The sequence below is a fragment of the Pristiophorus japonicus genome, chromosome 12, assembly GCF_044704955.1.
Source record: "Pristiophorus japonicus isolate sPriJap1 chromosome 12, sPriJap1.hap1, whole genome shotgun sequence".
NCBI classification, from domain to species: Eukaryota; Metazoa; Chordata; class Chondrichthyes; family Pristiophoridae; genus Pristiophorus; species Pristiophorus japonicus.
In genome coordinates, this window is record NC_091988.1 from 183,232,597 (window position 1) to 183,246,615 (window position 14,019).

The following is a 14,019-nucleotide window of genomic DNA, read 5'->3' on the forward strand; positions in this document are numbered from 1 at the left end:
CATCCTCAATGGTGGTAGAGCCCAGCACGCGAGTGCAAAAGACAAAGCTGGAGCGTTTGAAACCATCTTCAGCCAGAAGTGCCGAGTGGATGATTCATATCGGCCTCCTCCTGAGGCTCCCACCATCACAGAAGCCAGTCTTCAGCCAATTCAATTCACTCCACGTGCTATCAAGAAACGCTGAGCAAACTGGATACAGCAAAGGCTATGGTTCCATCAACAACCCGGCTGTCATGCTGAAGACTTGTGTTCCAGAACTAGCCATACCTCTAGCCAAACTGTTTCAGTACAGCTACAACACTGGCATCTGTCCGACACTGTGGAAAACTGCCCAAGTATGCCCTGTCCACAAAAAGCAGGACAAATCCAACCCGGCCAATTACTGCCCCATTAGTCTACTCTCAATCATCAGCAAAGTGATGGAAGGTGTCGTCGGCAGTGCTTTCAAGCGGCACTTACTCACCAATAACCTGCTCACCGATGCTCAGTTTGGGTTCCATCAGGAACACTTGGCTCCAGGCCTTGGTCCAATCATGGACAAAAGAGCTGAATTCCAGAGGTGAGGTGAGAGTGACTGCCCTTGACATTAAGGCAGCATTTAACCGAATGTGGCATCAAGGAGCCCTAGTAAAACTGAGGTCAATGGGAATCAGGGGGAAAACTCTCCACTGGCTGGAGCCATACCTGGCACAAAGGAAGTTGGTTGTGGTTGTTGGAGGTCAATCATCAAAGCCCCAGGACATCGCTGCAGGAGTTCCTCAGGGCAGTGTCCCAGGCCCAACCATCTTCAGCTGCTTCATCAATGACCCTCCCTCCATCATAAGGTCAGAAATGGAGATGTTCGCTAATGACTGCACAGTGTTCAGTACCATTTGCAACTCCTCAGATAATGAAGCAGTCCTTGCCCGCATGCAGCAAGACCTAGATGACATTCAAGCTTGGGCTGATATGTAGCAAGTAAAATTTTTGCCACACAAGTGCCAGGCAATGATTATCTCCAACAAGCGAGAGTCTAACCACCACCCATTGATATTCAATGGTATTACCATCACTGAATCCCCCACCATCAACATCCTGGGAGTCACCATTGACCAGAAACCAAATTGGATCAGCCACATAAATATTGTGGCAACAAGAGAAGGTCAGAGGCTGAGTATTTTGCGGTGAGTGTCTCACCTCCTGACTCCCCAAAGCCTTTCCACCATCTACAAGGCACAAGTTAGGAGTGTGATGGAATACTCTTCACTTGCCTGGATGAGTGCAGCTCCAACAACACCCAAGAAGCTTGACACCATCAAGGATAAAGCAGCTTGCTTGTTTGGCACCCATCCACCACCTTAAACATTCACTCCCTCCACCAGCAGCGTACTGTGGCTGCAGTGTGTACCATCTACAAGATGCACTGCAGCAACTCGTCAAGGCTTCTTCAGCAGCACCTCCCAAACCATGACCTCTACCACCTAGAAGGACAAAGGAAGCAGATGCATGGGAACATCACCACCTCCAAGTCACACACCATCCTGACTTGGAAGTATATCGCCATTCCTTCATCATCGCTGGATAAAAATCCTGGAACTCCCTCCCTAACAGCACTGTAGGAGTACCTTCACCGCACGGACTGCAGCGGTTCAAAAAAGCTCACCACCACCTTCTCAAGGGCAATTAGGGATGGGCAATAAATGCTGGCCTTGCCAGTGACACCCGCATCCCATGAACGAATAAAAAAAAACTCCAGGCACAGTGTGGTGCTGAGGGAGCAGTGTATCATCAGAGGTGCTACCTTTCAGATGAATTGTTAAACAAGGCTCTGTCTGCCTGTAGGGTGGAAGTAACATGTACTATGGCATTATTCAAAGAGTTCTTCTGGTGTCCAGGCAGCATTCTTCTCACAATCAACAGAGTTATGGTCTTTTGATTATGGAACCTTCTTTTGGGCAAATTGGTTGCCACATCTACCTATGTAACAATGGTGACTGCACGTCAAAAGTAATTCATTCACTATGAAACACTTTGAGAATGTAATAGGTGCTATAGAAATGTAAGCACTTTCTTTAGTGTCCCAATTTGCTTTATTTGCTTTCCGGTGTCATCATATTTTAACATTCGTGCCATAATTGTGTTTCAACAATTCTTTGGATTAAAAACACGGTTAAGTGCTGAGATGTGTCCCCTGAGACCTCCACTGTTGAACTTGCCAAAGTTCGTGGGGACAAGGGGGAGGTCCCTTTATTGTAACGGCAATGTTGGGCGCCTGCATTACTAGAAGGCCATTTAGGGCAGAGACATCACCCATAGCTCACAAATTGTGGCACAACTTTCTGGTTTCCTGCTCCTTTTTAAGGAGTCACATTAGAATTTTTTTTAAAAAATGACTACTTTTATCTTCATTTGGTGGCCTGGTACAACTTGTCTCACTGTTACCGATGAAACGCTAAGTCCCACTGAAGGTTGGAACAAATGTGGAGCAAGTTCCATATTCAATGTATGTGAGATAATAATTTTTCATATTGTGGCATTGATCATCTATACTTTATAATGAAATGTGCATGACTCATTACCCATAACTCATAGCAGGGAGTCCCCACCTCTCAAACCCGGCCCTCCTTATGCCACAGGCCTTGTGAGGGGTGACCAGAGGCTCTGCTCTTATAAGGCTCACAGAAATTCTGACATCAGGCATGAACCTGGCCTAAGTGACCGCAGCACTAACCTCTGGCCCTTGTGACAGGAGTGGCCCAGAAGTGCCACGGATTTTGGGCCCCTGTGTTTTATATATCATAGATTGAACATGAATAGTGATTAAGGCGGAGATAGACATACTTTTGAGCGATAAGGGAATAAAGGGTTATGGGGAGCGGGCAGGAAAGTGGAGTTGAGTCCATGATCAGATCAGCCATGATCTTATTAAATGGAAGAGCAGGCTCGAGGGGCCGTATGGCCTACTCATGCTCCTATTTCTTATGTTCTTATGTAATGTTGTTGGTTCATATTCATCACTTTTATTTTCCTATACGATGAGTAAACTTGCTGAGATGTTCTGGGTTCCTGAAGGTATTTCTCCTGTGTTTTTCTCAATGTTTGTTACTGTGGAAAAGTTGTACAGGTACGTCCTTTAGGATTATGAATATTTTCTGAACAGATTTCTGTTATTTCAGTGTTGCTGAAGTCTAGTTCCTCATCAACATTGCAGTTGTCATTGTACTTCCAATTCAGTGTTACATTTTCAACGTCTTCTTGGATTGTTGTGGTGCTGTTGATCTGGAGAAGCGATTAAAGACTTACGATGTTACAGGTTGAGCATCCGAAATCCGAAAACCTCGGGACTGAGGCCGTTCCAGATTCCAGGTATTTCCAGATTTTGGAACGTCTTTGCCTGGGTCGAGGTAGATGGGATCTGGCAGCCGAGGTAAGGGGGAGAGGGGGGAGAAGGGGGGGAGCCGGAGCCGGCGGTGGGGGGGGAGGTGGGGAGAGGGGGGGAGCCAGGGCCGGAGCAAGGTCGGGCCGCCGAGGGTCGGGGCAGGTGAAGTTGTGGCGAAGTCAGGCCGGAGGTCGGGCTGCTGAGGGCTGGAGCGAGGTCGGGACGGGCGAAGTCGGGCTGCCAAGGCTGGGGGAGTCCGGATTTCGGAACATTTCCCGGTTTCGGCCCGGTGTCCGGATTCCGGAACACTCTGAATTTTGGAACTCCGGATTTCGGACGCTCAACCTGTACTGTATGATTTTAATTAATATTGATTAAAGATTAATTTGCTATTTATGTTTGAGTGGTAATTTTATTTCAAGTAGTGCAGATGTAATTGTATCTGTGTAGTGATAACATGAATGATAGAGGTTTGGCCGGGCTGTGTAGAGTTAGCTGCCAGGATGACAGGCAGTACAATCCCTCAAAGTAAGTGTTGAGTATATTTAGTTTATTATTTTGTGCAGTGCTAGTATGTTTGTTTCTTTGATTCTATTTTAGTTGTTTGGTAGAAGTTGCCATGGTCCCAGCCAGCACTTGTTATTTAACTTTATCCCAAGTGCCAGTGACAAAGCTAAAGTAGTCACTCACGATTGTTATCTTAAGTGAGTGGAATAAGTTCCATATTCCATACCTGTGAGATAGCTATTTTTCATATTGTGCCATGGGCCGTCTATATTGTGTATGGAAACATGCATCACTCATAACCTATATCTCACAACAATATCTTTTAAAATCCTAGTGCTGGCAGAAATGAATGGGACAACAGCCAAAATTAAGGCCCATAGCCCCTGTAAAAACATAACAAAAGCATCTGGCTGCACTGATTTTTGTCAGCTCTTGTCAGATTTGTTAACATTGCTAAATCTCAGCACTTAACAGTCATCGACTCAGATTATTTTTCTATGGAGCTAAACAAATATCGAGCCCTCTGGCATGGAGCACCACGTAAACAGAATTATGTCTATGTTTATAAGTCTCATTTCTTGCAAGTTCCTTCATATGGCACAATGCTCAACCAATCTTATGTTTTCCAATTTGCTGCAACGTCAGGAATATAACCAAAGTTCCAAAGGATTGCTCAGGATGAGCAGCAAAAATTCTGCTGCTGATTTGACCTCGGTGCATGTGCTCCTCTGCTAAATTTTTATCCAAATGTTTTGGGGTTTCATTTACTCTTGGAGCACATTACTGCACCATACCAAATATGTGAAGCAATACGTTTGCAATGCATAAAAATCCATTGTGCACTATTTTTTAAACTTGGTCATTAACCCAAATAAAATAAACGAGTTAAAGCGGGTACAAATACCAGATGCAATTTACTAACCTTTTGAAATTAAACCCACTGGTATTCGGAATTGGTTCCGCTTTCTAATACTGAAGTTCAGAGTTTTCAAATTAAGGATGGGAGTGACACTGAATTTTGAAATATCATTAATCTAAAATTACCATCTCAATCCCATTTGTTTTGAGTTCCTTTGGTCTTTTGTGCCTTTGTAAAATGCTTTACCATCTCTCGTGTAAAAGGACAATATTATCTTCTGCATTTCCCTTTCCTATCTTTTATATCCTGTCGTCAAATCAAGGGAATGGTTGCCTCCTGTGGTGCAAGCCACAGGGACCAGGCAAAGTCATTTATGCAGCTGTCATTCAGCAAGGTTTACGACCAAAATGTAATAGTTCTCTTGGGTCACAGGCAACTATTGTGAGAGCAGTCTTTCGCCGCTGTCTAATGATGAGAAGGGGTGAACAGCCTCGCATGGACACCCAATACAGAGCAGTCTAATGAGAAGCAGGGGAGGTAACTTTCCGGTGATGTATCTGTTAGTTTGATTCATTAACAAGAATAAAATGGTTATACCTGTAGTTCTGAGCCATGCTCTTTCATTTAGACAGCACTGGCTTCTATCTCCACTGACAAGTGTGAATAGCAAAAAGTCACTATTTTGCCAATTTAAACAAGGTTTATATTTGGAGAAACCACAATTCCAAAACTGTAAAGCTAATTCTGAACTCATGTAAAACTTCACACTGATCAGAAGCCGAAGTATTTGGGGTAGGAATTGAACAATGTTACGCCTGTTTTGTGGGCATAAAATAGGCACAATAAGGGTCAATTTCAGGGACCAACATCCTATGCCCCAAGGGTGCATGAAAGATGCCTGAACTGATATTGGGTCGGGCCATTTCTCAGGTGTCCCCAGCAACCACCTAAAACAGGGTCGCCTAATGCCTATTTTAGGCCCCCTTGCAGAAATTCGATTGAGCTGAGCAAAGGAGGCTCCACTCAGGTTTTTTTCAGTGGCGGCTAACAAAAGGTCATTTAAAAATAACAAAAATTGTTCAAAAAACTTAGTTGTGGAGTGCTCTCTGACTCTGCACTACTTGTGATCGGCCCTCCCCTGTTGTCATCCCTCCTGGGACTTGGTAAGACAAGTGGCCAGACATTCATTGATTTAAAATGGTTAAGTTGCGTGTGAAAGAGTGACAGGCACCTGCAGCTCATCCAAATAATGTCGATGGGACTCGAGGACCAAGGTTTTGGGCCTCCCGGTTCGAGTGTATGCTTGTTATGCGCTCTAAAATTGGGGTTAACCAATTTTGACTCCTTTAACTACGGACAACTGAAGCTCAAGCATGAGAACTGAATCCAATATAATTGAGGTAGGACCTGCTCTTTGTCAACTGGGATATATTCCTGGAAATGATTTGACCCTTAAACAGCTTAAGGCAATTTAACCTAGATTAAGTGAACATCATATCATTAGTGACTACACAGCTACATGTTATTTTCTTGGTATGTTGATACATATTGCCCCAGTATAGGATGCCAAATCAGGACAAAATTTGGATCATGCTCTACTATAATTGACTGCCCCTGAAATTATAATTGAACCCTTCAAATCATGCATCCTTCCTCTGGGAGTATGAAGTGTTCAGTTATTTTTGTTTCAGTAATGTAAATTCAGGGCTTTGCCAATTCTTGCAATGTTAAAAAACACTGTCAAAAATGATTGAAGTGTGCTTGTAACTCTTTGGGAACTAAGCGCTCTTTGCAATCTCTCAAATACACAATTATCTTATCATTTGCTAAGTAAATTTTTCTGGAAGTTTATGGGGCTGAAATTGCGGTCGGAGGCTTCCCGCGGGCAGATGCCTCTGACCTGAAACATTTCTACGAATTTACCTGGTGGTCCGGGAAGAGCGTGGGATTCCATTGGGGAGGCCTTCTCTTCCCGCGCTGCAAAGCGCGCTCCCATCCTCCAGGTTCCCACGAAGAGGGTGCAGTCACGTGTGACTGCTCAACCAATCAGGTACTGTATTCCATAGCTTTCTCATTAATAGCAATCAGAACTCCGTATCTACAAGTTCTCATTGCTATTAATGAGAAAAAAAACAAACACACTAAATACATATAATAAAAAATAAAAAACACACCTCACATAATTAAAATTAAAGTTAAGACATTTTTTTTCCGAGTTTTTAAATTGAAAAAAATATTATGCTTAAAAATAAATGTAATGTAGAGGGCAGAGTTTGAAAAAAATGTGTTTTTTAATTTAATTTAATTATATTTTTATATGTTTTTAAACTCTTATGCCTGTAAAAGTAGGCGATATCAGGCGCAAGAATTTGAGGACATTTGCTGAGCAAGGTATGGGTAAATACCGCAATCTTGCCCTTGCAAATGTCCTCGCACCTGCTATGCATTGGATCTGTCAAGCCTAAATGATCGGAAAACCGGCTTTTGCGATGCCTTCTTGGGTCCATAGACACTCCGTACGGACCTGGGGAGGCCGCGATTTCCAGCCCATTAATACAGAACAAATGTAGCAAAATACAGGTTGGAAAACAGACGGAAGCACGGAGCATTTTTCATCTGGAGTGTTCTTTGAATAAATTACTGCAAGCTTTTTCGTTTTTGTCGTCAATGAGACATGATGAGGACTTACTAGATCCGCCCCACTGAAATTGACCAGGTAGGGCTCAGTTAAAACCACTAAAAAAAGAACTGGATAGTTCCCTCCAATATCTTAATGGGTACGTGCACTGTCTCGTGGGTGGTGCAGCCATATAAAGGAAAGGAAGAATGCATACCTGGTTGACATGCTGAATGGTTATCAGAACCATATCTCAGCATGAATTGCCACCTTCGGGAGATAATCATGTGCCGTGCATGCTGTGGTCAGTATTCTGTGGTGCTTGGCCATCACACCAGTAATTCTTAAAGGGACCTCAGGAAGGATATTTTGGCCTTGGAGCGGATACAGCGCAGAATCAGCAGAATGATACCAGGGCTAAAAGGATTAATTTATGGGGACAGGTTGCATGGACTAGCCTTGTATCCCTCGAGTATAGAAGATTAAAGGCTGTTATAATTGAGGTGTTTAAAATGATTCAAGGATTTGATAGGATTGATAGAAAGAAACTAGAGTCCAGATCAAGGGGGAATAAACTTAAAATTACAGATAGGCCATTCAGTGATGATGTCAGGAAACACTTCTTCACACAAAGGGTAGTGGAAATCTGGAACTCTCTTCAACCAAAAAGCAGTTGAGGCTGAGGGTCAATTGAAAATTTAAAAACTGAGCTGGATAGATTTTTGTTAGGTAAAGGCATCAAGGGCTATGGAACCAACATGGGTAAATGGAGTTATGACACAGATCAGCCATGATCTAATTGAATGTTGGAACAAACCTGAGGGGTGAATGGCCTACTCCTGTTCCGATGTTCCTATGACTGCTGGAGGCTGCCTCTCTAAAGGTAAGTTCTTGTTTTGTTCTTATTGTGAAGTCAGGAGGAGAAAGAGTGCTGGCCGACACTCATCAGCTGCCAACTCCTTGCTAACCGCCTTGGTTGGCCAATCTTCCTTCTTCCCAGGAGCAGCGAGCTGCCACTGGGGCCACGACTGGTGGTCTCACCTCGCCAGTGGAAAATCAATGAGGCCGGCCGATCAATTTGTCATTGCCGTAAGTATTGTGTCTGTAAGCACTCTAGTAATGACTCCACAAGGCAAGGTATCGTACTTGTACTGTGGTGACCTTAGTCCAATTATTATAGCTCCTGACTGAGGGTACAGCATGGTGAGCTCCCTTTTATACCTGGTTACCTGTAGTGTACAGGTGACCCCTAGGTCTCCAGCAGTTGCACCCTCTGGTGGTACAGGCATAGTGTATACAGTGTGAAGATACATCCAGTAGTCTTATGTGACTGTACACTGAGTGTACAGGGTATAAACTTGTTATACATACACAACAGTATGATGGGTCTCATTAGTCACATGCACTCGATTCGGGCACAATCCAATTTCTAGGCCACAAACAGACTATCCAAGAATAATCTGGAACTGGTGGGTAAATTGATCCCATGCCAAAAAATACTTCAATGATTACACAGGACTTTACATACAAAATGGCTGTGCATAATGCAATGTATAGGGCTGGGTTTGATTTTCAAATTTATAAGCTGTTCACAGGAACGTAAACCAATTATTCATTTCAACACCATTTATTTTCTCAAGAAAAAGCAGAATTAGGAGATTGCTGCACTTTAAAAATCTGCACTTCTATGCATCCGTTTCTACACAGAACTGGAAGGCTAAGTTACAAGCAGATGTGAAAATGAAAACCATGTTTAATATGCCACTCATCGGCCCCCAATTTTTACACCCTACCCGCTGGTTAGGAACAGAACAGATATAACAACAGCCACGCCACCACAAGGTGCATCATTGAGTGGCCAGCGGAATCTTCATGCTAAGCTTTAAGCCTTGACAGGTTCGGGGCTCCCTCCAATATTCCCCAGCCAGAGTTTCGCAAATCATTTTGGCCTGCTGCATCCTTCATAAAATAGCATAACAAAGAGGATTGGAGCTGCAGGAGGAAGAATGGGAGCAGGAGCCCTCATCTGATGCTAAGTTGAGTATATTCATGGCTAAGATCGATAGATGTTTGGACTCTAGGGGAATCTAGTGGAGCGGGGAGATCGAGGCGGTCTACTTAAGGCCCAGCATCGGAGAGGCTCGGGAGTCGGCGAGAGGCAGAGCGGGGAGATCGAGGCGGCCTACTTAAGGCCCAGCATCGGAGAGGCTCGGGAGTCGGCGAGAGGCAGAGCGGGGAGATCGAGGCGGCCTACTTAAGGCCCAGCATCGGAGAGGCTCGGGAGTCGGCGAGAGGCAGAGCGGGGAGATCGAGGCGGCCTACTTAAGGCCCAGCGTTGGAGAGGCTCGTGAGTCGGTGAGAGGCGGAGCGGGGAGATCGAGGCGGCCTACTTAAGGCCCAGCATCGGAGAGGCCCACCGGTGCAGCTGCAGCAGGGAGGCAAAAAATAAGTAGAAAGGAATCGAAAGATGACGTCACAGCCAATGGGGTAAGTGATTGGCTGGTGATTGGTGAGTAGTTTTTCATTTTCTTTTCTTTATCAGTAAGTAACATTTAGCCTATTGGTGCCAAATTAAGTTAATCTAAGGGTTAAGTCATGGCAGGAGAGCTCGGACACCAGTTATGCTCCTCCTGTACTATGTGGGAAGTCAGGAACGCTTCTATGTCCCTGACGACTATGTGTGCGGGAAGTGCATCTGCCTGCAGATCCTGATGGACCACATTGCGGAACTGGAGCTGTGGGTGGATTCACTCTGGAGCATGCACGATGCTGATAATGATGTGAATAGCACATTTAGTGAGTTGGTCTTACCGCAGGTAAAGGGTCCACAGCCAGATAGGGAATGGAAGACCAACAGGAAGAGCAGTGCAAGGAAGGTAGTGCAGGGATCCCCTGCGGTCATCCCCCTGCAAAACAGATACACCACTTTGAGTACTGTTGAGGGGGATGACTCATCAGGGGAGAGCAGCAGCAGCCAAGTTCATGGCACTGTGGCTGGCTCTGCTGCACAGGGGGGCAGGAAAAAGAGTGGGAGAGCGATAGTGATAGGGGATTCAATTGTAATGGGAATAGATAGGTGTTTCTGTGTCCGCAACCGAGACTCCAGGATGGTATGTTGCCTCCCTGGTGCAAGGGTCAAAGATGGCTCGGAGCTGGTGCAGGACATTTTGAAAATGGAGGGTGAACAGCCAGTTGTTGTGGTGCATATAGGTACCAACGATATAGGTAAAAAACGGGATGAGGTCCTACGAAGTGAATTTAGGGAGCTAGGAGTTAAATTAAAAAGTAGGACCTCAAAAGTAGTAATCTCAGGATTGCTACCAGTGCCACGTGCTAGCCAGAGTAGGAATCGCAGGATAGCTCAGATGAATACGTGGCTTGACCAGTGGTGCAGAAGGAGGGATTCAAATTCCTGGGGCATTGGAACCGGTTTTGGGGGAGGTGGGACCAGTACAAACCGGACGGTCTGCAACTGGGCAGGACCGGAACCAATGTCCTAGGGGGAGTGTTTGCTAGTGCTGTTGGGAAGGCGTTAAACTAATATGGCAGGGGGATGGGAACCTATGCAGGGAGACAGAGGGAAATAAAATGAAGTCAGAGGCAAAAGATAGAAAGGAGAATAGTAAAAGTGGAGGGCAGAGAAACCCAAGGCAAAAAACAAAAAGGGCCATATTACAGCAAAATTCTAAAGGGGCAAAGTGTGTTAAAGAGACAAGCCTGAAGGCTCTGTGCCTCAATGCGAGGTGTATTCGGAATAAGGTGGACGAATTAACTGCGCAGATAGCAGTTAACGGATACGATGTGATTGGCATCACAGAGACATAGCTCCTAGGTGACCAAGGCTGGGAACTTAACATCCAAGGGTATTCAGCATTTAGGAAGGATAGACAGAAAGGAAAAAGAGGCGGGGTGGCGTTGCTGGTTAAAGAGGAAATTAATGCAATAGTAAGGAGGGACATTAGCCTGGATGATGTGGAATCGGTATGGGTGGAGCTGCGGAATTCCAAAGGGCAGAAAACGCTAGTGGGAGTTATGTACAGACCACCAAACAGTAGTAGTGAGGTTGGGGACAGCATCAAACAAGAAATAAGGGATGTGTGCAATAAAGGTACAGCAGTTATCATGGGCGACTTTAATCTACGTATTGATTGGGCTAACCAAACTGGTAGCAATGTGGTGGAGGAGGATTTCCTGGAGTGTATTAGGGATGGTTTTCTAGACCAATATTTCAAGGAACAAACTAGAGAGCAGGCCATCCTAGACTGGGTGATGTGTAATGAGAAGGGACTAATTAGCAATCTTGTTGTGCGAGGCCCCTTGGGGAAGAGTGACCATAATATGGTAGAATTCTTTATTGAGATGGAGAGTGACACAGTTAATTCGGAAACTAGGGTCCTGAACTTAAGGAAAGGTAACTTCGACGGTATGAAGCGTGAATTGCCTAGAATAGAGTGGCAAAGGATACTTAAAGGGTTGACGGTGGATAAGCAATGGCAAACATTTAAAGATCACATGGATAAACTTCAGCAATTGTACATCCCTGTCTGGAGTAAAAATAAAACGGGGAAGGTGGCTCAACCATGGCTAACAAGGGAAATTAAGGATAGTGTTAAAGCCAACGAAGAGGCATATAATTACGCTAGAAAAAGCAACAAACCTGAGGACTGGGAGAAATTTAGAATTCAACAGAGAAAGATTAAGGTTTAATTAGGAGGGGGAAAATAGAGTATGAGAGGAAGCTTGCAGGGAACATAAAAACTGACTGCAAAAGCTTCTATAGATATGTGAAGAAAAAAAGATTAGTGAAGACAAACGTAGGTCCCTTGCAGTCGGATTCAGGTGAATTTATAATGGGGAACAAAGAAATGGCAGACCAATTGAACAAATACTTCAGTTCTGTCTTCACGATGGAAGACACAAATAACCTTCCGATTGTACTACGGGACAGTAGGTCTAGTGAGAAGGAGGAACTGAAGGATATCCTTATTAGGCGGGAAATTGTGTTAGGGAAATTGATGGGATTGAAGGCCGATCAATCCCCAGGACCTGATAGTCTACATCCCAGAGTACTTAAGGAAGTGGCCCTAGAAATAGTGGATGCATTGGTGATCATTTTCCAACAGCCTATCGACTCTGGATCAGTTTCTATGGATTGGAGGGTAGCTAATACAACACCACTTTTTAAAAAAGGAGGGAGAGAGAAAACGGGTAATTATAGACCGGTTAGCCTGACATCAGTCGTGGGGAAAATGTTGGAATCAATCATTAAGGATAAAATAGCAACGCATTTGGAAAGCAGTGACAGGATCGGACCAAGTCAGCATGAATTTATGAAAGGGAAATCATGCTTGACCAATCTTCTAGAATTTTTTGAGGATGTAACTAGCAGAGTGGACAAGGGAGAACCAGTAGATGTGATGTATTTGGACTTTCGAAAGGCTTTTGACAAGGTCCCACACACGACATTGGTGTGCAAAATCAAAGCACATGGTATTGGGGGTAATGTACTGACGTGGATAGAGAACTGGTTGGCAGACAGGAAGCAGAGAGTTGGGATAAACGGGTCCTTTTCAGAGTGGCAGGCAGTGACTAGTGGAGTGCCACAGGGCTCAGTGATGGGACCCCAGCTCTTTACAATATATATTAACGATTTAGATGAAGGAATTGAGTGTAATATCTCCAAGTTTGCAGATGACCCTAAACTGGGTGGCGGTGTGAGCTGTGAGGAGGATGCTAAGAGGCTGCAGGGTGACTTGGACAGGTTAGGTGAGTGGGCAAATGCATTGCAGCTGCAGTATAATGTGGATAAATGTGTGGTTATCCATTTTTGGGGACAAAAACACGAAGGCAGAATATTATCTGGATGGCGGCAGATTAGGAAAAGGGGAGGTGCAACGAGACCTGGGTGTCATGGTTCATCAGTCACTGAAAGTGGGCATGCAGGTACAGCAGGCGGTGAAGAAGGCAAATGGTATGTTGGCCTTCATAGCTAGGGGATTTGAGTATAGGAGCAGGGAGGTCTTACTGCAATTGTACAGGGCCTTAGTGAAGCCTCACCTGGAATATTGTGTTCCGTTTTGGTCTCCTAATCTGAGGAAGGACATTCTTGCTATTGAGGGAGTGCAGCAAAAGGTTTACCAGACTGATTCCAGGGATGGCTGGACTGTCATATGAGGAGAGACTGGAGCAACTGGGCTTTTATTCACTGGAGTTTTGAAGGATGAGAGGGGATCTCATAGAAACATATAAGATTCTGACGGGACTGGACAGGTTAAATGCGGGAAGAATGTTCCCGAAGTTGGGGCAGTGCAGAACCAGGGGACATAGTCTTAGGATAAGGGGTAGGCCATTTAGGACTGAGGTGAGGAGAAACTTCTTCACTCAGAGAGTTGTTAACCTATGGAATTCCCTGACGCAGAGAGTTGTTGATGCCAGTTCATTGGATATATTCAAGAGAGAGTTAGATATGGCCCTTATGGCTAAGGGGATCAAGGGATATGGAGAGAAAGCAGGAAAGGGGTACTGAGGGAATGATCAGCCATGATCATATTGAATGGCGGTGCAGGCTCGAGGGGCCGAATGGCCTACTCCTGCACCTATTTTCTATGTTTCTATGTTTCTATGTTTCAAGGGATATGGAGATCGGGAAGGAAAGTGGAGTTGAGGTCAAAGATCAGC